General features: G+C 36.8%; 1 long non-coding RNA gene across 2 annotated transcripts in view; it reads right to left on the minus strand.

Annotated features, from left to right (window-relative positions):
• The window catches only part of LOC134514546 (uncharacterized), a 123,927-nt gene that overhangs the window by 46,937 nt on the left and 51,152 nt on the right, over positions 1-25,838 (minus strand). Inside the window, exon 3 of one of the 2 annotated variants that reach the window (XR_010070749.1) lies at positions 1,959-2,022. This is a non-coding gene — a long non-coding RNA (uncharacterized LOC134514546). Of the gene's footprint in view, positions 1-1,933; positions 2,023-25,838 lie in introns of both variants that reach the window. The other variant, XR_010070750.1, reaches the window with a different exon arrangement.

Raw genomic sequence — 25,838 nt, forward strand, 5'->3', positions numbered from 1 at the left:
ACCCAGTTCATGCCCCTTCCAAAAGACCGCACACAGACCTTCCCAGTCACTTTAAGCTCACATGCTATGAGCTATGTTGGCACAAATTTTAGCTGTGAGGCAAAAGTACAGGTAGTAACAGCTGGCCAAAAGCTCTCCAACCACGTCTTTGTCAAATATGAAGAAATACAGTTAGGTAGCCCTAGAAAAAATACTGCATTGACAAAAATAATCAGGAAGCCAGAACTCAAATTTCTCAGTAGCTCTCTACAATGACTGCAAGTACAAAAGCTGGGCAGGTGACTGAAATGGCCACAGAGCCTTGGTTATCGTTGGTATAACTAAACGCTAAGGGGTAAGAACTGACAATAGCAAAATATTTCCAGAAAGTAAGTTGGTTAGTATTCACCAAGAGTGAAAAGCTTTGAGCTATACTGCATGTCTTTTCAAAAGTGCAGATGTTGCAGTGCTTTGCAAAAATAAATCACTAATACCACCTGTAGATGCAGGAACTGAGATACAGAGGTAAAATGAGTTGTCTGCAGTCATTTAGCAAGCTCGTTTGGAAGGCAAATACACTCTGGATGTTCATCTCCTGAATATGCCAGCCTGAACATCAGAGAGCACTTTTGCAGGTTCCTATTCACTCTCAGTAATTTGGATTCCCTTTTCAATTTCAGTATATTAGTCCTAATTCTGCACCAGTTTACAGTCAGTGAAATAGCCAGGTACCAATCACACAATATGGATTAAAAAGCCAAAAAGAATCTGGTTCATCATGCTCACATTTGGTATCCATGTCGATCACTATCACAGCTGTGATACTTCTGCTAAATTAACATGAAAATTGCACATAAATGAGGGGCAGTTAGAATTTGCTGAAATGCAATTACAATAATGTAAGAAAATATGACATAATTTTCTTTGTTACCAAATAAGTATTTTTCAGTCCAAAAAGAAAATGTAATGATCACTTGATTATAAAAATCTAGTTAAGATCAGAAATAACAACTGTAGTATCTGCACTAAGGGAAATACTGCAAAAAGAAAAGTTGCTGACTATTTAACTTCTTCCGTATTAGGTTTCGTTGTACCCAATAATATATGAAGTATGAAGCATAAACAGTTTTCTAAATAAAAAAAAAAAGTAAAGAAGAGTTGCCATGGAGACATCATGAGTTGCCTTGGGGCTTGAGAAAACACAATTAGCCTACAGGATGGCTTTCAAACACTTTAATTTGAACCTTTTCAGCCATGCAGTGATCTGCTGAAATAATTATTTGTGCTCTCTGTATTTTTTTAGCCAATATATATTACCGTGTGTTCAAAAGTAATGATTATGGAGGAATAGCTTTTCATTCTGATATTTTAAATTGAATTTATTGAAGGGAAACCTTCAGCTTTGACTTTTTAGCACTAAATTAAAAAATACAACCAGTTAGCACAGAAATCTTCTTTTTTCTCTTCAAACCTTTCTGATTTTGCAACCATGCAAATTAATTTTTCTCTTACATGGACTGCTCCTAGGAAAAAAAAAGTGTTCCACACTGACTCAAATATTACCTGAAAAACTGCTGCTTGCTATTTTTCAGTCTGTGAATCACAGTCCTTGTTCAACAGGATGAAACAAAGGGCAACAGAAAAACATGAGTTCTTTAAGTGTCTGTAAAGTCTATGTGATAAAGACTTTCTTCTTTGCAAATGTTTGCAACTTTCACATTTATAAAACTTGGCAACTTTGTTTTTTAAAAATAGAGATTGGACTAGATGATCTCAAGAGGTCCTTTGCAACCTCAGTGACTGTGATTCTAAGATGTGCAATGTAAATAGTCTAGTTCAGATTTCTGACACCATGCCATCTGCACCCAAATTCAGTAAGTACGCAAACACACGTGTGTACTTGTGTATATAAGAGGAAGTGAATAATAGAAAGTAAGCTTAAACCGGTACTCACAAACAAGCCGCATTGTCAGACTGACCTTGAAAGTTAAGGATTATTTTCCATTTTCGCAGAGGAGACCATTAGCTGATTTAGGTGGCAACCTAAAAAAAACAAACCAAATCAGCAATTAATTTTAAAAGTCTGATCAATGAAGCTATCTGTAAAAAATGTTAGAGAAAATGTTACAGAAACTATCTGTAAAAATAAAAAAAAAAAGAGAAATGTGCAACTGAAAAATCATTAATAGGAATTGTGAACGCAGCACTAAATTGAATATAAGTGAAAGATACTGATAAAATATATTAACAAAGGTCAAGTAGGTAAATATAAACAGCAGTAATACTCCTGTGTAGAAAGACAAATAGACTAAAAAATTCTGCTCTTTTATTTTATTAAACGTTATGTTCATTTAAAGAACCTAACAAATAACCTTTTTTAGGATCGATTATCTCATTTTTACAGAAAGTCATTAGAAAAATATACATTTCAAGTGATTGAGCAACGGTATTCATTTAAATACGATAATTATCTTAGACTTCTTTACCTCTGTATTTCCATTATAGGAAAGCAAGCAGGTGCAGAACAAGTACTAAGATCTTAGCTGAATCTCCCATGATTTTAAATGACATTTTTTAATATGGCATCTCTGCCTTCATTGTTATCACACAGGGGCTCTCTGCATGCTGATTTCGGCCTTCCACAGATGATGCCTATGAACTTCGCACTTGCTAAATGTCTAGCATCAAATAACAGATGTTCATACCCACACTGAGTTCACAGCAAGATCACATTCTCCCACAAATGTCCTTGGTAGCGAAAAGTAAGGCATCAAAAAGTACCACCATAAATGAACTCGAATTCAGATATTTACTGCTTTTATTTAAACTTTCAGTGAAGAAAACAGTATTTTTCTTTGCTGTTATCCCAAGTCAGCTCTCATCAGAAAAGAGTTAATCAAGGATTTGTGGAGCAGAGTGTATTTCCAGCAGATAAACACTCTGTTTCTGATTTTTCAGTACTCCCTATTCATGGTTATACAGACTAAAGCTGAATTCGGTAGCCTTCAGGATATCTATGCATCTTTCCTTCATTAAGGGGTGCATGGAAATAATTCTAATAACTTTTTAACCTACGTGTCTCTGTTGAGGTGCAGATCTAATGACACATTCCTATTAGCAAGGTCTTTTGGAAAGAATATATGCTTCCAAACAGAAACCTCAAGAGATTAATCACTCAGGCTAAAAGCTGTTATGTGCTTTTAACACTTCAGATGAAATGAGCTATTCCTGACTGTTAGATGTGCCTAAAATCTTTGTATTTCTAATAATTTACACCTTCCTTTAATCATCTGAACCTATTTCTCAAAGGAAACCAATTAGCTTCAATACATCTTCGCATATAATTTAATATAAATAAAAGAAACATATTTCTTGGTAGGTTTTCAACGTAATGGCAACTCCATCTTATTTTCTCCCTTTTCTTTAAAACAAGCTGGTAGGTCACAGTGGAGCTAATGCTCTGATTTGAATATGCAAAGAGCAGGTCGCCAGAAATAATTCTGATCAGGAGAAATACAGACAGACTTCCCATTTGTGCATTGGAATAATGTCATGTTACAAAATGTTTTGAGATCCTATGCAGGAGAACAGTAATAATTTTATAACTATTACTTTTGAAGTGCAAGTATGGTGTCAGAAAATCATTAGTAATGGCACGGCACAATTGTTTGTTTATCAGTAAAAATTATTTAAAAATAACAAACGATTAACCACATATGTTAGAGTGTGTGTGACTTAGGGATCAAACAGTCTGCCTTTACTCTGTGCTGCTGTGACTGACCCATTCCTCGTACCCCAAGTAGCTTCTTATAGTTGCACTGAATTGCAGCATTCAGTATTGACAATCACAATCACTCCCAAGTCTGCAATTTAAACATTATTCTACTTATTAGCAGAAGCTGAAGAAAGTTTCAGTGAGTTGGCAAATAGGGAATGAACAGCTCAGGAATCCAGAAAGACAGAAGTTAGTGAAAAATTCAGGAAAGAGTAAAAATATACCACCTTATACCTTGATTGCTACTAGCTTCTTCCCTATCCATACTGCTCACATGCAGAATGTTCAGTTAAACATCAGTAGTAACTAACAGTCAACAGTCACTGCCGCTGCAGAGGAGTTTTCAGCCCTGTTTCTGTCGAACCCCCCCCTGCTGTAATGTACATTCAGGGAAGATGGGCTGAGCCTGTCAAAGCAATGACTCCTCTGCAGAACTTGTGCTGAGTTTGCCGACTCAGCTATGCTCGCCTTACACACACTTCCCTTAATTATTTCTTCTAGTAAAATGCATAGCAAGTACCTACCAAATATTTTACTCTTTGAAAGGAAAGATCTGATCAAAAGACATTTTATCAATGAAAGCCAAGTACCTAGACACCAAAGCTACAAAACTACATCCGACACCAATAAGGGAAAAATATTTCCTGAAATATAATCGCAAAAGATATTAAATGGATATGCTAGAAAAGAACTGTGAAGTTAATACTGTGAACAGCAATTTGGATACCCTTTTTAATGGAAGCATCTTCTTTTCTAAATTGACTTATGTTCCAAGATAAATTACACTGAAGATTTTAAAATACACTTTTTCATCACTAAGCAGTTGGCCAGGATAGGTGTCTTCCTCCTTATTCTATCAAACTCATGAGATGTTCTTTCTCTACAACAGAATTTCAATGGTAGACATTTTTTAAAAAAAAGAAAGACTTCCTGAAAATACTGCCATGGTCCTATAATGAGATTTCATGAGGGTGAACCTGGAAAGATTAAGTCTTTCTTATGTTGATCATTTTCTCTCCTACACCTACAACCATTCAACCATGTAACACACTCCTGTAACATGTGAAAGCATATTAACTTATATTAAATTTATATTTAATTTATTTTACAGTCTTCAGAAAAATCAAGCAAGAAAGGCATACAAGGGGAGAGTGAAGAACTGAACTGGGAAATACTAAAACTTTTATTAATGTCGGACAGGGTTAGAACTGTAATTTTAATGGGTGATCCAGTCATATTGTACGATTTAAGAAACAGGTTTTCTTCTTTCCTATCAACATTTTTCTGCAGAGTGTGCTTCACAGCTTAAGAGAGATTCTCTGACCCTCTACTAAAATTTCATGTATGCATGATGACGTGACTCTTTCTGAGACAGATTATTTGCTATACTTAAATCACAGAACACTTGAACTAAATTCTGGAATATGACAATCCGTAAATTCTACTTTATTGGTTAATGCAATTTTTAAAGATTATAATTAAAATTTTTTTCCACATTTACAATTTACTACCATTTGAACATGTTTTTCATAAAACAGAAAACTCTGTATCTGATAGTCTTATGATGTGAATAAAAAGGTAATTTCAAATCCTTTTTAAGACATATCTAATAAGTTATTACACTTTGTCATCAATAACACCAGCAGTGATGAAGAGTGTCAGATAATTTAAAAGTGCATTTACGGTATTCACATCTTATTTTCATGTGTCTTTCTCTATTAAAGCATCCCAAATTTACATCTGTGAAATTTTTAAAAGTCAATTTGTGAGTCCAAACAGAAAATAATATGCACAGAGAACAAAGAAAGCAAGCATTAAATAAAATTAATTTCACAAAATGAAATTCTAATTAATAAAGAACAAACGTTGTAAATTCTAGCAGCAATTAAATTTTGAGCACAGCCCAGTTCTTACAATACAGTAGCGATTACAAAATACATAGTAGTCCTTTTTTCATCTGATTGTGTATTACCTACCAAATTATTCCTTGTGATGTTTCACAGTACCCCTTAACCTACTCTTTCGGTAGAATCATAACATTTGTAAACAGAACCTAAATTTCAAGGATAATGTTAAATCATGGGATGCAGGAAAATTTGCTTTATGTATAAGTGTACATATGTGCAACTAATACTTTTATGAAAGAATAGACAGTTGGGAGGCAGGAATTCAGGTTTTTCCTCTTCTACAGACTGGTTAACAACTACTAATCTTGAGCAACACCTCTTTACTGAGCAGGACATCATACAGCACAGAAGGTCCAAATGTAACTAATATTGCCACCCATCAGGCCTCTCTCTATTCTGTAATACTACAGATGCACAGTGTATTCCTTTACTGCAACATTTCATTGCAGAATCTCAGCCTAAAATATAAGCATTAATACTGGTATGAACAAAACGCAAAAAAATGCAGGAGGACTTTCATGAGTCTATAAAAACAAAAAGAATGATAGATGTTTCCTATTCAGTTCAGTAATCTTTACTGAAGAAAACTACAGTGTAAAAAAACTACCAGGAGTTTCCTCTAAGGTGACTGCTTAGGAACTACCAGATGTAATTGCCTTACCTTAATTCTGAAACAGAACTAGAAGTTCCGATCACATATTACGGGGATCATTAAAAATGTGCTGAGATGAATGAGGGTCCTGCAACACTGTGCTACTTCCACCACAATATGTCTAGTGGGTAACAGCTAAGCATGGACAAAAAGTGAATTACGTAAATGCCGTCTCTATCTAACTGCAACATCTGTGCAAAGGGCTTCTTTTGCACAGAAAGATCTATAGGATATTATCTTATCATATGATTGCCCTGATCATGACAAAGCAGGTCTGCTATGATTTTAACATGCCAGGACTACTTGGACAGGACCAAGCTGGCAGCATACGCTACCATAAGTATCTGTCTTCTGGCACCACTGTCATCAGCTTCGGTTTCTTTTGGAAGTTGTGATTCAATATTCTTTCAAAAATTCTGTTCTATTAGCTGGAAATACTAATCGAACAATTAAAAGTTGAAGCTTCAAAATACACTTAAACCCAAGAAATTGTCTATATATGAGCTACAAAAAATTGCAAGTAAAAATGTGACAGAAAAATAACACAGGTGAGAAACAAAAACTGGTCCAGTTATTGAAACGAGCACATAAAAAGAATCATTGTGAATCAGAGAGTCCGATGGTATCTCCAGCTCTTCCATATTCACCAGGTTGTGCATCTGCTTATCAGAAAACCGAAAATGGCACATGAAAGCACAAATAATGTACTAACATTTCTTGAGTTTCATTCATTTTTACATTTACATTTTCCAAGTAAAACCTGAGAAAAGATTTTAAAACACAACAAGCCATGGTTTTAAGTGACAGTCTTCCAAATTAGAATTAAAATTGTGTTCTCTCACAAAGGATACCAGTTGTTCAATTGCCACCAACAAAAGTTTAAAAACAGAGAAACCTCCTGAACTAGGGCACCAGCTATGCCACTATCCTAGTTTGGCTATCGATGGCCATCAAATAAGTACAAAAAAAATGCACCTAACCGAATCTTTAAAATAAGATTATTAATTAGATGACAATGTAAGTAATAGCTAAAAACATATAAAATTATATAGCCTGCTCACTTACCAACAGGCCTGATCTTAAATCATGCAAAGCTCATTCCTAGATGTGGTGGCAGTTAATCTAAAAGATGAGAGGCTTGCTCAATAAATTGCTCCACAACACGTAGATAGGGAGCTCTGTAAATTAATTCTTCATCAGTAGCCTCCTCAAAAAATTATTCCACCGTATTTCTGCTGAAGTCAAGTTTCCTGATGATGCACTGACAACGCTCTCTGGAAGAAACATGGGAATTTGCATGCTCTGTGGGAACTTATCACACCAGTGAGAAAATCCTATTCTGAAAGCTTTAATCTTTCTCCTTGAATGACAGTCATACTTATAAGCTATCATCTGGAAAATAGCTTACTGGTATTCACACTTCTTTTCTTTAGGTTTGTCATAACACACTGCCAGCTGAGAAGGGCTTGCATATCCCTCTTCTTGTATGCTTCTTCACATACTTACTGCCTCTTCATGTAACAATGTATTTGTAACAGATTTAGCTGACCCCAGGTTCCAACTCCACCCCAGGATATTTTCTGGAGAAAACATACACCATCACACAGCTAGCTACCTTCAAAAGAACCATTTAGTGTTTGTCAGAGACTCTAGTGCTTTGCCATGCACATATGATTTACTTCTGTGAAAACTAAAGAGCTGGGGTTTTTTCCCCCAGCTCATTTGTTTGTTTGTTTGTTTGTTTGTTTGTTTGGGGTTTTGTTAAATATGACAGCAGGACAGCTTCTTCCTGGGAAACTACATTACAGTAACACAAGGGGTGAATTTACTGTTTGAACCTCATGGATTTGACTCCGAAACTCAGAAATTATATTAGTAGTCACGTGGTAAAATCCTCTTGAAGCATACCAAATGAGTAAGTGAAAAGTCAAAAGAATTCACAACAGGATAGAAATCCTGTGTTGTTCTTTGTTGGGTTTTTTTCTGAAATGTGTAATGGTATTTTTCTGAAAGTGGATCCAATATTCTAAAAAAGAGAATAGAGTCATCTTGGACATTGCACCTAAGATTGACTAGTTAGCTCAGATCTTTTTGACAATATAAGAATTACAGTTCTAGTACACATTTTTATATATTTTGTTGAAATATTCTCCTTTGAACAAAGCATACTGGAGAAAGTTGCAGTCTAAGCTACCTCATTTCTTTTATGTGATGTCAAGGTATTTTATTTCAATAATATACTGGGACTTTCTTCTGATAAACCAAAAAGGCTTGACTTCATTTCATTCCTGTTTGCATTTTTATGTAAAATATTATAATAATCTATTCAGAAGCTCTAGTGACTCTAATAAAACTATACTAATTACTTTGCTATATTCTAAACAATATTATAACATATGGTATAAAACACAAAATTCTGTAAAAATATTTGTACCAGAGAGGACCAAGAACAGTGGAGAGAGGGCTTTGTGCTTTTCCAGTCTGTATGTTGACTTTACACTGATAGTAATTGTAGTTATAGATTCATAGAATCATCTAGGTTGGAAGGGACCTTTAAAATCATCAAGTCCAACCATCAACCTAACATTGCCAAAACCACCACTAAACCATGTTTCTAAGCACCACGGCTGCCCATCTTTTAAATACCTCTAGAGATGGCGATTCCACCACTTCCCTGGGCAGCCCGTTCCAATGTTTGAGAACCCTTTCAGTGACAAAATTTTTCCTGATATCCAATCTAAACCTCCCTTCCCTGGAGCATATACAAGTATTAGAGGAAATAACAAAGACACAGTTGGTTGTAGCCATAAACCTATAGTTTTTCCAGTCTACAGACAGATAGAAATCTGCACTCTGATGGATCATTAGGGATTTGATCTACAGCCTCCTTTACTGTTACAAACATGAACCTTCCTTTTGTAGCTAGTTCAGACAGACAGCAAGCAACCACAGTACATCACAAGTTTTGCTGCGCTAGGCAAATGTGTCTCCATAAAGCTTTCAAACCTGTCTGAGAACAACGGGATTCTCTCAGCCTAAAGAAATCCTCAGCAGAGGCAAAACTGGCAGGGCAAATTTCATGACAGTCATTTCTTGTCCTTCTAGGACAGTAATAATTTAAGAGCAGGATAAAGTACTTGGAGTGGGAACACAGCAAACACTGACAGTTCTCCCTAAGCCAATACTTTGGAAATTGTGGTAAAGGATACCTTTAATTACAGCTCATGTGAACCAGGTGCTGCTGGTAAAGACAAGATAGTTGTACTGTTCAAAAAAAGTCCAGGGTTCTACTTAGAAACCGCAACACAGATAATCTCAAAGCCTACTTCCTTTTCTTCCAGATGCAATTTAAGCCGTCTCAAGCTTTGCCACAGATTAAGTACTTACATACATGATTAGACCTTTAAATCTCTGCACAAATTTCTTAGTCCTTAATACACTCCTTGCAAGTTACATTGCCATTCTCTCAGTGTGATTGTGCAACGTTCTTGAAATGAGTACCTCAAAGAGTAATTTAGCCCCATCAACATTTTACTCTACTATAATAAAATGTTTTAGTCTCTAACCTGCAATTTAATCATATCCATACCATTTAAAAAGTCAGGAATACTATGCTTCTCCTATACCAGCCTATTTTGTGCTGTAATCCCTGCTGATACTTTATGAATTAATCTTTCCAAAGCTGATGGAATGTGAAAGAAACAGTTAACACTGTTATCATCAATTATCTGTGCAGAAAATAGTAACTTTATTACTCTTCTATACATTCATTTATCTTTCAAACAAGAGATCATCAAGACCTTATCTTGGAACTGCAATATTAATCATACTTTAGCTATTTGATTCGATTTAATGTAAAGTGTTCCAGATCATTTTAGAGTTGGACACTGAGATTTAACATTTACCATATTCTTTAGTAAAAGAATTAATCATGACTGCTTTTTTAAGCAGAAGGCTGCTTCTTCCTCACCAGGGTCATCTTACAGCATGGTTCTAGGGGAACAAGAAAATATAAAGACCAATTTTTCTAGTACAGAGTGTGCTAGATTAACAGATTTCTCCTCACATTAGGCCATTTTATGAGTGGGCAGGGAAGCCACACAACTTTCCCACAGTCTTACAGATAGTCTATTATATGATGAGGATTTCAATCAGCATTGCCATATCTTGGGCTGGACAACCCTTTCTCTTCATCTGTTCCCTAGCTCTCTGTAGGAAGGAATACTCAAGCCGTAGACGTCTACACAGGGAGGTTCTCCTCATCGCTTTCCAGAGCTCTCCTTCAACCTGATTTCAAATAATTAGTCTAATGAGACTGTCAAGCTGTGCTTTGCCTCTTCTTCTCTTTAAGGTAGGCAACAGGCAAAGGGCTAGCAAACAACACTATCTGTGTCCCAAGTACTACAGGTAAACTGAGTGTAACTGAAAAAAAGACAACTCCCAACCCCCCCCCCAAAAAAAACAAAAAAAAACCCAAACCCTGAGATAATTTAAAGCTAATCAAAATCCCTGGGTATCACATTCTGTTCTGAATTATTCAGATCAAACCCATGGTTATGAAATACCTAAGTCTCTCTCCTGAAAATGGATTTCCTCACTCAGGAAAAAATTGAGGTAAAGTGATCCATTTTTTCTTAAATCAAAGATGTTTTTTTTAAATCTAAAATATATAACATCTTCATCAAAAACCTTTTGGTATACCAAAGAACATGAACAAGATCTTAAGAGTCATGAAATGGCCTAAAGAAACCAGCCAAAGATGCATGAGAAATGTATCACTTCCCTCAAAAATGTTGCAAAATTTATTTGTATCTACAACTCATGCACAGAGCAAAATTATTCTCCACAGTGATTTTTTTTTTCCCCACCGGGAGTTATCAATTACATGTTAAGTGCCTCATGTAATGGATCTTCCATCATTTTCCATGAGAAGCTGCTCCACAGTCTAATAGTTGGAGGTCCAGAAAACACATCCAAGTTAAGATTGCTCTTTATTTGGTGCATGTTCATATAACCTAGTAATTATCCTTTTTCTGAAGTTTAATCCTCAAATGAACTTATCTGGCCTTAGTCCCGTTAGAGAGCTGAAAGAAACCTTAAAAAGATGACAGGAGATGACAAGCAACATATCTCTTTTCACAGAGAAATATTGTATGAATTATTAATCTGACCCAGAAAAGATCATAATCAAAGACTAGCAAGGGCCCCTTGAGCACCGTTAGTGCATAATTCTACCCTCTGAATCTTGAAAGCTTAGGGAACTGATACATGAAGGAGCAGAGCAATAAAGCAACATGTACGTCACTGATAGGAATTTTAAAGGACTATTGTAGCATCTAATATAGGGTTACATATATATAAGCACCTATATATAGGGTTACATATATATATTTAGCATCATACATATATTTTCAATTATTCCTCTATTAGTGTTTCTTTTAAAACACAGAGGGAGATACTTATAATCATTTAAAAACACTATTAAACAAAATACTATTGAACAATGCCATAATTTTGAATAGTAGGGGACCCAAAGAAAGTGTACCAGCAGAATTTAAAATTTATTTCTTAGTTACAGAACCATTTATTTAGAATGAACAAAACAGTTACAACCACATACAAGACAGACATCAAGAGGATCTTAGCTTTATTCAGTGCTGAATACCATTAGCACTGTGGACATCCCCAGACATGGAAACTCAAAGCTATGGCTTTGAGTGAGTGAGAAACTGAAGAAAATAGGTAACTAAAGATTTTAGTTCAAGCGTATTCAGAAGCTGTAGTAAAGTTGCCTCTACATTTGTCTGCTATAAAAATCAAATGTTGTATGAGTTGCCACTGTATTTTTATTGCTTCTGGGAAAAAATATATCTTTGATTATTACCTTCTTTATTAAATAATCAAAGAAAATACCCACACTAATCCTGAGTTACTGATCTTGTTCAGCAGTTCATCACATGGCAGATCCTCCTAATACAGGATAATAAAAAATGTATAAAGTTCTACTGATTACATGTACAAGTAAGTAAAAGAGAGTGAAATGAGGACACTATATTCTAGATCTTACAGTGCTTGAGAGATTTGCAGCACATCTATTACATGAATTATTTCATCAACTGCCTAAATGCAGGACACACTATCTACAGCATCTTGGATGGACAGAAGCAAACAAAACAAAAACGTTTTTACTTTCCTCAGAATATTACCATTATTACATTTGGCCTCTATCAGTATACAGCAGGGTTGATGATGCCTTGTAGTTCATTTGCTCAAAGCATACATGAGTTGCCAGCCGCCTGCTCATCCAAACATGAATATTTGGTATCATGTAAAACATTTTGAAAACTGCAGCCAAAGAAAAGTGTTTACACTACATCTCATCTGAGAAAGTCATGTAAGGCCAACCTCTAATCCCAGCAGGCCTGAAATCTACTAAATTGTCTCAAGGTTTAATGAAATGCGAAACCTTTGCTGATTTCTCCTGCCGCTATGGGATACACACACAGCATAACACTTACAGAACCCTCAGGCTAGCTGAGACGGATATACATTATTATTTATGCAATAGATATAGGATTAATTATTTACAGTACATATCTAGTCAGGTACACATTCTCTTATCTTTAAAATGAGCTTCCCATTTAATTAATTTCTCATTATTTTCAACCACATCTTCCTCATAACCATATTTTGAAAAGTAAATTTTGCTCTGAAGCCCTCAGTGTCCAGAGGATGGAAAAATCTTCTGAGCCTCTAAGTAAATAAAACACAAATTACTAGAGAAGACTTCAGAGCAGCCAGCAGTTTTCAGTCAGGCAAAACTGAATTCACATGCACAGACACTTCAGTACGCATTGCATTAAGATGAAACTTTTTGGTGTGTATCTAAATTATTCCCATATTACATACGGTTTTGTTTTGAAACATATCAGAGTGGACTGAGATAATCCTTACTACAGTTGTTCCTGAGCATTTCAGAACCCTTTCTGGTTGTCATTTTCTAAGGAATTACTTTCACAGAGGGGAAGAGGCTTGAGGGTCTGGAAACTTAAAAGACTGCAAGTACCTAGCTGTCTTCCTGAAAGCGGTTTTCCCACAGTAATTCAGACCTGCAGCATTAAAAATCTGCAGCACACCAAGGGTGCAGCATACATTTGAACATGGGGCTCATGTTTTTGTCCTAATCATTTTTTCGTTGGTACCAGGAACCCTTAGAAGATAGGATACATGAACAGATGTGGCCGGTTATTGGCTTTGGGGGTATTTCTAACGGGCTTTCTGCAGGCTGTCATCAATGTTTTAGTTGTTTGAATTGCTCAGGAATGCTCTATGCAAACACAAGGACTGATCCTGCATGGTGCTGACTTGTGGTCCTGATCTTCATAGCGCTGAAGCTAAGTATGTGTGTTACAAAATGTTTTTCTCAGACGGTACAAAAATGTTTAGCATCTTACAAGATTCAGCTCTATGTTTAAAATTTCTGTATGGATATTTATTTGTGATGCAGAAGTCTCTGTCTGATAAGAAGAGGAAACTAATCTAGATGGACACCAACCTGAACATTCCTGGCACACACTTCCTGTGCAAAATACCCTTCCCAGGTCTGGCAGCTACTGCTATTAACTGGATTTATTTTTAAATGCTGCGGATTGCTTTTGGAGTTCCAGTCCCAGACACTGATTTCCAAAATATAAAGCTTCTGAAAGAGTTTTGTGTAGAACTAACTCTCAACCCTGTTACAAGATTTTTTCTCTACAAGATCTTTCTGACATAAAAGGAATATTTTAAAAGGAATTTATTTTTAAAGGAAGCTGGAGCAGATTAAGTATAGACAGAGACAAGACAGCAACAAGTGCAAATTAAACATTCAGAAGAATATTACTTTCAGAGTTTTTGGAACTCAAATATAACTTTCACTTGTAGAACTTTTAGACAAGGGCAAAAAACCACCAATCCGAAAAACATCGCCGTTGATTTTGACAGGTTCAACAGTAGTTGTGAAGTTGAATATCCCAGCATCTTTGTAGCCTCCAAAATATTCAGAGGCCATCAGGATTTCAGCAATTTCAGAAAACATTCTTTAAATTGGTAATAAAAATCATCTGGGCATTTATGTCTGAAATCTCATCTAATATAAATCCCATTGAGTACAAGAAGTATTCCAGGCAAGGCAGGGGAATTGGCTATGTTGGCTCCACAATTTACCTGTAAACATTGTTGGAACCCACTTTATTATTTCAGCTATCAAACAATGTTACTTCACCCAGATCTGCAAACTGTCACATGTCACATAACTCAGGCTCACTTCCACTACTCCCGCAACTCCGTCAGAGTTCAGACCAGCTCTGGGAGGGGTCTTCAATCACAGCTATAGCTGCCTCGGGCCTCTCTGGCATCTGTTGAACAAGAATCTCAATATTCTCCAAAGATGCACAGGCTCAAACTCCCAAGAGGCCTTTTGTCACGCCCTCCCAAATCCAGGCTGTCACCTTCCATCTGATCTCAAGAAGTCTTCTTCTTTAGGGCAACCAAGATGATTATGGGACTGGAGCACCTCCCTTATGAGGAAAGGCTGAAAGAGCTGGGACTCTTTAGCCTGGAGAAGAGAAGGTTGAGGGGGGACCTGATTAATGTTTACAAGTATCTAAAGGGTGGGTTTAAGGAGCACGGAGCCAGGCTCTTTTCAATGGTTCCCAGTGACAGGACAAGGGGCAATGGGCACAAGTTAGAACATAGGAAGTTCCGTTCAAATACACGGAAAAACTTCTTTACAGTGAGGGTGACAGAGCACTGGAACAGGCTGCCCAGGGAGGTTGTGGAGTCCCCTTCTCTGGAGATTTTCAAGACCCGCCTGGATGCAGCCCTGAGGGATGTGCTCTAGGCAATCCTGCTCTAGCAGGGGAGTTGGACTAGATGATCTCTAGAGGTCCCTTCCAACTCTGAAGATTCCGTGATTCCGTGATTCTAAGAGCCACTGGTTGCTAGCTTTTCTGCAAAATACTCAGAAACCACACTGAACCCCAGCCCTTGTTTCCTGCACCCAATTCCAAATTCAATTTCCCTTACCTTCGCTCAGATGGACACCTGCAGAAGCATAGCTGTCCCCAAGCTTTTTCTCTCACAGCTTTTGGGAGAAAGGGCTTACATCCCTTTACTACCAGCTTTCCACGTTAATCGAATTGATTTTAGGAGCAGCTTTTATAATAGCAACCTGCTACCAATCTCTTCTAGGGCATCTAAGAAACCCAGCTTGCCTGAACAGTACCATAATTTAATCACCCTGTTTTCTGCAACACACAGCCAAACACATGCAGAGACAAAACCACTGTTTGCTTTCCTCCAGTCACCCACAAAACTAGCCTGATCAGTTTTTAAGTGTTTGCCACAGCACACCTGCTCTCGCATTCATTCCCCCAGAAGACCCCATATGGCCATAACAGTTTGTCAGCGATGCCATCCTCCTCACTGGTCATGTTTTGCACAGGCCCCTGCCAAGCCACCGTGAAGTTTACAGCGATTGACATAAAATTTGCCAACGTACACCTTTTTCTTGTGAGATAATGTGAAAACAAATAGAATGACACATGGAGCGTCGCAAAGCCCCGCAGTCAGAGATGCAGGTGAATGTTGGGTAAATCAGCTGGAAAAGTGGTTTTGAGGCAAGGAGCCCATGGGAAGAAGCTTGTTTCTCAGTTTTTGCTCTTAATCTCCATGTTCTTTAGTCTTCTCCTTATCTCACCAGAACAGAGATAAGAACACAGTTGTGCAGGGAAAGATGACAAACTAACAGTTCTGAAAATGCTGAGATCATCATCCAGAATTGCTGGATATTATTCTGTGATATCTCAATTTTCAGCAAAACTAATTACTGATAACATATTTACAAGTTAATTACTCATAATCATTGAGATGTAATATAAAGAATGGGGAAAATAGTTGTGACCACTAAAGTAGTAAATTAGAGTGAACTAATAATTTCTAATAGATCTTTGGTGAACAAAATTCAGCCAGCATAAGAAAGTAAATAATCACTAAATTATCAACAGTTTCTAAAATTATCTGATTATATAATGTTCTATTACTTTCTGCTGATGAATTTCTAAATGGAAAATATTTTCTCACATGCCTGCCGCAAATGCAGCTTTTTTTTGTGCCCAGGGGCAGGTTGTCTCAAAGGATGTGCACAGGCAGAGACTAACTCACACAGACACATGCTCATTGGTTTTTCACATAACCCTTTAATTTTCCTTTGTTGCTCTCAGTAAAAGTAAAATGCAATCTCCTATCATTTAAATTTTTCCGTTTATTGCAAATTTGAGCTTCAGTGCATTCTCCCCGGTTACTTCATGGTACCATCTTTGGCATTAAATTGAGCTGAAATAAACTCTTGAGTATAAACCTGTGTGGTTGGGCTTGGGGTTTTTTCTTTCTTTTTAAACACTTTTCCTCATTGGGTAATGAGAGTAAAAATATACAATATTTTGCATGCTGAAAAACAATGCACAGAGAGAAGGCGTATGGATATATGAACACGGTAAGGTGTGATGTAGTCACCAAGAATTTGAGAGATGAAGCTGCCCATCTTTAATTTTTATACAGTTGGTATGATAACCACTTGGCCTTCAACCTATTTATTAGTCCCCCTAAATCTATGAATTTCTAGCTTAAATATTTGTTCAGACTCTGGCTCCTCTGACTGAAATCCTTGGGAGTTTCTGTGCCAAGATTTTTACAGCTTTCTGTTACTTGACTTGCATAACCTCCTCTGTCTTGTTTTATAATATACATGTAAGATCCAAAAAAGTCCCACCATTTATGACGGTGTTAAGAACAGCTAGAACAGGAATTTACTGACTACATTTCTGTACTCACTGGGGAACAGGACTTAAGACATTTCTTTCTGCCTCTTGGATGAAAATGGCTAAGAATATTTCTAACTTCTTAATTTATATTAATTTCAATTAATTTTATTTCTAATTCTTAGTGCTCTTCTGCTGTTCAGGTTTTTATGACAGAAGTGAACAAATGTGGTGGAATGTAGTGTTGATGGAAGGCATGTTAACTGCAGTTGGTACTAGAAATAATACAAGAAAGCAAAATCAATGACAGATTTATGTCAGATGAGACAAGACAGTGCATTGGTAATATATCTCAAGATACATGCTATATATATATGATAGCAGTTTGTTTATCTCATTATGCTTTAATTTTAAGTTTTAAAACACTTAATCTACCAGTTCAAGTTCAGAAGTATGTATCAGGTGGTAGAAATTATGTATTGGCAAATGGTACAAAAAAGACTCTTCCAGATTGTTAGAAACCTTCTCTGTGCCTACCAGATGTGCTAGAGCACCACAATGGCATTTCACATATCCCACTATAGGAATTCTTAGTGTATACTTTCTCACCAAAATTATTCTTCTCAGGTCTATCAATCACAAAATGAGATCAGTGACTCTTCAGACCCAAAGAAAGAACATTTGACCGCTATTTTCTGATCGTGCATCTCAGGAACCCCAGCGCCATTTTATCCTCTCCTGTAACTCAGTCCTACTGAAAGACACTGTCCTGAGTCACATAAATCTAGATATATTCAAATTGCATGTATTCATCAGAACTTGTGATACTGGTACTCATGCATGCATTTCTTTCTCCATGGTCCTCAATGATACTTATGGTTCTCTGATGTCCTTTGATGGAAGGAGGGATGGAAGGAAGGAAGGAGGAAAGGAAGGAAGGAGGGAAGGAAGGAAGGAAGGAAGAAGGCAAGGAGGGAAGGAGGGAAGGAGGGAGGGAAGGAGGGAAGGAGGGAAGGAGGGAAGGAAGGAGGGAAGGAAGGAGGGAAGGAAGGAGGGAAGGAAGGAAGGAAGGAAGGAAGGAAGGAAGGAAGGAAGGAAGGAAGGAAGGAAGGAAGGAAGGAAGGAAGGAAGGAAGGAAGGAAGGAAGGAAGGAAGGAAGGAAGGAAGGAAGGAAGGAAGGAAGGAAGGAAGGAAACTCTGGTGTTTGTGTCAGAAAACAGGCAGATGCATACAGGCTCTGGCACAAAGACTTCTAATGAATCAACACCCTGGCAGGGGAAGAAACAAAGATATTGTCTTCTTTGATAGAGAAGCTGCTAAACTGTGCCCTCCTAGAGCCATTCCAGACTGTGAATGGCACAGTTAACAATTGATGCTTCCATACAACTGCACAACATGTTACATCCCAGAATGAAAATGATCATACTATTTCTCAGAAAAAAATTAATGAATGTAGCACACAGAACTTTCTCAGCAGCTACCCAATTAGTCTGGAACTTGCTACTGGAAAAAAATGTTACCAATGAACCTTTCCAAAGTTAAATGTACAGAGAGAGCAAATAAGAAGACAAAATTAAAAGAAAAACCTCATTTAAAAAAAAAAAGGGAAATCGGGGATGCTCAGTCCTTGCTGAGCTTCAAAAATGAGCCCTTCTGAGCTCACCTGTATTTTTTTAAACAGTAAAAAAATAGTTGACTATAATATAGCACTAACATGAATCCAGTCCTAAGTGGCATAAACATAGATAATAATATAAATTCGTAATTTCCATAAATTGGATAAAAAAAAAAACTGATGTAGGAAAAATTAGACCTTAATTTCTTGGCATATATTAAAATAAATAGAAGGACTACACTTTAATGTTGTTGTGTAGTAGTTCTCTTAAAAGCTCACAGAAAAATTATTCTTTAAAGAGATTGTAGAGTTTACATGGAAGAGGAATTATATTAGGGAAGGAAAATTGCAGACTTGCCGAAGAAAACTTGCAGAAACATAGAGAAGTGCACCAAATTACTGCACTTTAAAATAAACATATCAAATGCCAGAACATATCAAACTTGCAGAAACTTGCAGAAGTGCACCAAATTACTGCACTTCAAAATAAACATATCAAATGCCATTTCAGCTACGCCATTCAGACTCATGATTCTAACTTACACTGGAAATCTCAGTGGGATGCTGGAAGTACATAAGAACACAAATGCCCAGAGCTGTGAAATTCTCTATGTATTTTTAGAGGAAGTACTGAAAACTGTAAAAGAGTTCATGTATCTTTTAGTCTGCTTGGATCTCTGCTTATCAAATGACACTAAAAAAGTTACTCAAAATCCTACTAGCTGGAATACCATATTTAATGAGTGGAAAGATGACACAAATTTCATTGCTGCAAAATAGGCATTATTACATTCACTCAGTTATACATCCAAAAAGCAGAATCTATGTATTTTGCATCTAAAAATATTTTGAGGTGCTTTGACATCACAGTATCATATCACTGAATAGTCATCATTATTTATACACGTTATACACGATGTGTCTTATAAGACTGGCAAATTACTTAAAATTTCTTTCATCAGTTCTAGGTACAGCTGGGTTTGATTATTTCATAAAGACCTGAGAAAAAAAGTAGGCTTGGGAAGCGACTTTGGAAGCAGGTTTTGGGCAGCCTGGTGGGTTATTTTACGAGGACTACCACCGACATAAAGTAGTTACGGTCGTGTCTAACAAGTCGGAAAGTACTACTCACCAGCACTGTACGCAGCTATTTCAAGCAGAGTCAAATGAAAAAGCAATCTCTGTATTAGAGCCCATGGGGAATCTGAACCTAGAGCCGGTACCAGCAGCTTGTTTTAAAAAGCCATAAGCTTACAAGCGTTTAATGCTTTTTACTGATAAAAAAACAATACAGCGGGAATCCCCTGCCTAAAATTCCAGCTTCATCCACAATAGCGTGAAGCATCAGTGCTTGACAGTATTTCCACAAAGCATTTGTCAAAAAATGCTTTTCCCCACCCCCAAAAAAACCTTTTCTCAAAAGTTGTCAACATCGCCTAATGAAATGAAAGAGAATCACAGGCATTTTTAGGGCAGGACCACAATTCAAGATGTTACAGGTAAACTGGATAAATCATATTAAATTAATAATGTTGCATTCAATGAAGACAACCACAACTGATTGTGGAACTGTTATCACTTGCTGCTCCAAAGTTGAGCTAAAATCTCACTCAACTGAGAAAGTCTCAATCGTCTCAATATAAAATCGAGTTTTATTTTTGAAAGATCAAGATAAAATTATTGTGCCACTCTGTCAGAAAATTAAAATTCACAGTGAGCTACAAGCACTTCCAGCTAGAATTGGTGCTATGGAAGGACACCTTGCAGGTCCGTTCATTTTAACTCCAAAGAAACTTTACAACCTACATGTTTTATGCTTATTCAGTGATTATTTCTGCAACATGCACTCCTCCAGTTTGTCTCAGCAAGTCATAGTTTGAATAACCTGTTTCTCTTCTGTTTCCATGAAAAGCAAAAGCACGTCCCAATCTGGCTTCTACTCTGTCTAAATACCTGGGATTTTTCATCTGGGTTCAATTGCATCAACCCACGACTCTCTTGCCTTTTCTTAAAAACAAGAAGACACGGTGGATACCCAGAAACCTTTTTTTTGGTGACTGAGATATACAATGCAATCAAATGCAAAATCAAATAAAAAATCATTCTTTCTTCACTTGATGACGATTCTACTTTATATAAAGTTTTTTCATTTCCCCTGTTCAAGTTCTTTTTATTCCACACTACAGAAAGAATTATTTTCTCCTTGGTTTTCAGACAGTTTGAGGGATTTTTGAAGATCATAACTACTGAGATTATTAATCGGACCATACTATTTCCAGTCATGAACACTGAACTGTTCCACTGCTGTAGCACAACAATTAGCGGAAATCTGACGCAGTATGACAGATTTCTATTGCACTTCTTACACTTACTAAAGAAAGTTTCTATGAAGACTGTTTCTTACACAAAGAACACTGTAACACTGTATTTTCCTTCTGTAAAACTGAAAATTCACCTTCCAAAAAACACACAGAGGGACAGCAGCACCCAGCTACTCTTCCTATATATAATTGGGCTATAGAATACAGTGACACACACATGATAGGTTGTATCATGTAAAATAAGATAGTATCTGTGTAATCTTGTCTGCTACCCATTCTCTCAAGCAGCAGTGTACCTGCGTATCTTCTAATTTATGCAAAAACAATCCTATTTTTTCCCTTCAAAAATCTCAGTCGCACTTTCTTTTACTGCAATGTCTAGAACAGCACGGCTAACCTTTGGTCTGTTTTGGCCAGTGCTCATCAAACCATTCAGAGCCACCCTCTCGTGACTTTGTGCCTCCTGCCTGTTTACCTCACTGAGTTTTTGTCTACTTTATCCCAGAAGCTCCTCAAAAGCAAGGGCTACAATATTGTTCCATTTATAGAGTACCATATACATAATTTGATTTTGCAACTGCAAAACACTGATGGACAAAAAAATTTTTTAAAAAGTGGTAACAACCAGCTGGGTTTTAATTTGCCAGAATTTAGCCATAAGAGTATGGTGAAGAGTATGATGAATTCAGAGCTTATTTATGGGCACTAGAGATTTATACACGTTTTCTATAAGCATTCAGTTTGTACCTAAGGACATCAAGCTGGGCTAGAGCTTGCACGCAAGACTGATTTATTGCAGGTTCTTGGTTAATTGCAGTAATGGACTACGAGGTAAAATGTATCACTTTGAATTTCTTTCTCTGCTACAGGCTAAAAGCATACATATTATCTCTTACAATTGGTCAACTGACATGTTATAGCTTAGTCGAGTATCTCAGTCCTTAATTTTGATGTTACAGAGAAAATTTTAAGAATATAGAGGGAAAATCAAGGGGAGACGTGTATATTTTCCATGACACATTCTTCTTTTTTCTTCTTTCTTTTTTCTTGCCATACGCTCTGGCTGTATATTATGGGTTGATCCACATTGTTCAACTAGGATGCATACATCTGCTGAATTAGCACAGAGTACAGCATGTCCCCACTTGAATATATGTTCTCTCAGTCACCTTAGCAAAAACCAGAGACACTCAGTCACATAAACTATTGAATTCTGTGATTCTGTGAATACTGTATCAAGGTGTTAAGTATCAAGCATTTGCATTGAATGCATTTGAGAGGAACCACAGTGAAGATTCTAGCACAATGGGAAATACTCAAAAAAATCAGTTTAATTTACAGAACTGTAAAACTTCACACGTTTATCAGAACTAAAACTAATCATCAACTGCTGGAAAGGATAGGGCTGAGACCCATTAAAAATTTTCCTGGTACCAAAAAAGTTCCAAATCCTACCATAAGTTAGCAAACCTTGATTGACTGGACCACCTTACTAACAAAACAGAGGGGTTTCTCTGATTAGAGTAGCTTTTGAGTTAAAAAAATAACAGATTTTCTCTCCAGATCTTTGAGGAAATGTATTTCTGGTCAGGCTGGAAATACTGCATGGAACAGACACTCTCAAGGGACTTCATAAATTCTGTTTCCAAACTCAAATTGCCCCTGGGAATGCAAGGCACATAGAAATAAATATACTGGAAAAATAATCTCAAAAATCTTCGTATCTTGAGCATTCATATCTTGCTTTATTTTTTTGTGTGATAGCTTGAGCTTTGACTTGCTATTTCTGTCTTCAATATATTATGTGTTAATATAAAACCACAAACATTTTTTTTATTCCCTAATATAAAGTTCCCTTGCCTCTATTATTTCTTCCTCACAATAACTTCAGATTTCTGAGGTGGCAATACCAGAAACAGGTAATTATTGTTTCAAGTAGGGAACTAGCATCAAGAAGAGGGAAATTCTGAACGAACAAGGATAGTAGCTTTGCAATTGTATTGGAAGACAGGCTCTTTTCAAGTCAGTGTCCCTTCTGATGCAAACAAATGTCCTTTACTCCATGCACTATACCATTAATGGGGCTTTTGAAACTTCTGGAAGGGTGATAGTAGACTATTTTTTGAAACTGATTGACTGAAGAATAGCATCCCACCAAATTACCCCCATTACCCCTCGGTGTTCATTCAAACTGTTACCTCCTTGAATGTGGTCTCAATTCTAAACAAATACTGATGCCAATGATCTTATGATCAACAGGAGCAAAAATGTTAATTTACATAGGTAGTTTAATAATGCTGAAAACTCTGCTGATCTTATTCTAGAGTGTTGAAGAAAATGAAGTGTGACCACCAGAGGTATTGAGCAGATCTAACTCCCAAGAGCATCAGGCTTTAAGTTATTCTGACAGTCAAAATTCAGACCAGGGTGAATTCAGAGGTTGTGGCAGTAATCATGAAAAAATCACTAGCACAAATAAAGTGCGAGGAGTCCAAAAGTACAAAGATGAGGCCTCAGAGTTTATAAAGTGCATGCAGTCCTGACCTGGAGACAGGAAAACAGCACTGTTCATCCGTAGCTTACAAAAAAGATGGAATCACTAATTAAAAGTAAGTTGCAGACCATATTTGAAGTAATAACCTGAAAGAGAATAGCCAATATGGATTTCAAAGGGAAAATTTTCACACACAAAGATGGCTATAAAAGGTTATGGAGCTGATTATGGCAACTCATTCAAACTGTTTGATATTCAAAAGGCATTTGATGACACATCTCCTGCTGAAAACCATAGAAAAAATAAATTTGGGTCACATAGAAGGAAATATCCTATGGTGAGCACTAATTGCATTCATCTTTTATTTATATGTGGAAACCTCATAAAACATTCCCAACGCCAGTGCCATCCAAATACTTTCCAGACTGAGCTATATTTAGGACTCTGCTCCGCTCCCTGGAGATGGAGGTTCTGCCACGCTCTAGGATCTGGCTCACTAAAAATCCTAAAATCCTAAGAGCAAAGGGATGTACTGTTCTTTGTTATAAAAATATAAATTAGTGGAGTTTCACCTTACCTTACATCTGCATCTACCATCTTCATCTTTCTGTCAACTCTGGCCTGACAGAAAGAAGCATTTTTTTGGGCAGAGACAGACTTCCTATTCTGACTTCACAAAAGTGGGGTCACATTTCAGATCCTGATGTCTGCACATACTTGTGTACATGCTGTACATGCTGAGGCTGTGTTTCAAGTCATGAGTTATCATCATCAATTGCCAAGAAGTACCAATTCCAGTGGCTGTATCCTTGTGCCCTACCTAAGCAGTATTGGCACGATTCCACTAATTTTAATGTCATTCCGCTTCCCAGACATTGGGTTAACCAGATGTAACCTCTATTTCTGTCATGTTCTCCAGTTTTTTCAGTAGTCCAGTTTCCGTATCTTCCCCGCAATGTATCTATTATTTCATCAGATTATTAATATCTTTCTGAATTTGTCATTTTACTAATGATCAATGTTACAGAAAACCACTGAAAAATTTAATTCTTTTCTCACCACTCCATACAGCAAATTACAAACAGGAAGGATTGTTTCTTTCTTATATGTCTAGTCACAAGGACTCACAGACTGTAGCGATATGCAAATACATAAGTACCTTAATTGGCAAAGACTATAATTAGCACCTGTAACCCCAAATGTCTTCACTGTGAGTTCTGGATAATATGCAATTTTTGTTAGCTAGTTGCCATTTGCCAACAGAAAAATATTGTATGTTCAGTACTGGCAGATATTGTACTTCCTACCTGCATATCTGTGCTTGTCTAGGTCAATTCTTTCATACATATATTATTGCTGTACATCTCAAAATAGAGCCCTCCAGTTAGAGCCTGAGCACATGAATCCTATCTGACTACCGTGGGAGTTGAGGATACTCAACACTTTGTAAGAACATTAAGCTCTAAAACTGGAAAAAACTTTTTTTTTCCAAACAATTTCAAAGAAAAAGAGTTTTTATTTGTATACAAATGAATTGAGTCATTTCAGCAAAGAAGAAATATCTGTTGTGTATCAATGCTGAAACTTCTCATTTTGCCATTTTTAAAACAAGGGTCTTGACTTCTCATTTTGAAACGAAAATTTGAAACAATCCCATTACAATTAATTTTACAAAAAAGAAAAAAAGCTTTTTCTAAAAGTAGGTCTTGGCTATGGTAGTAAATTAATATGCACAAGCTTGCTTGTTGGCCCACAGGCCAGCTGGCATGGAACGGCTCATGTCCACACCATTAAACTGTCTTCCCCACCAAAACAGGCTGCATTCAGACTGCGTATTGGGAAGGCTCCCTGACCAATGCTGACTCATGAATCGCACCTAGCTCCTGTTCGCAAAGTGGCAGTGAGCTCAGGCCAAAATCAAGCAGAAGATTTTTAAAAGTGTGACAATACAGACAGTGAAGCTCTGACACATGCCTATGTTCCCTGGCACTGTTTAATTTACTAAAATCAATATACCCTGAATGTTCTTGAACTGAAAAATTAGTTCTTTGTAGAAAAATAACCTGTGCCTTGCACACCGAGATCAGGTATTCTATACATATTTAAGCATGGTGGAATCTGAATTGTAACATGTACAACATGGAATTTGTTACATGAAATAGCAGTTGCATAGGAACCAACAGCTCTAGTCAGTTTTCAGATCAAGTGGCCTAATCGCTTCATTTTAAACATCCTACTTCATGATGAAGGCTCAGACAAGGAAGAATAGCCACACAGCAGTTCTATTACTTCACTT

This window comes from Chroicocephalus ridibundus, chromosome 4 (genome assembly GCF_963924245.1).
Source record: "Chroicocephalus ridibundus chromosome 4, bChrRid1.1, whole genome shotgun sequence".
NCBI classification, from domain to species: domain Eukaryota; kingdom Metazoa; phylum Chordata; class Aves; order Charadriiformes; family Laridae; genus Chroicocephalus; species Chroicocephalus ridibundus.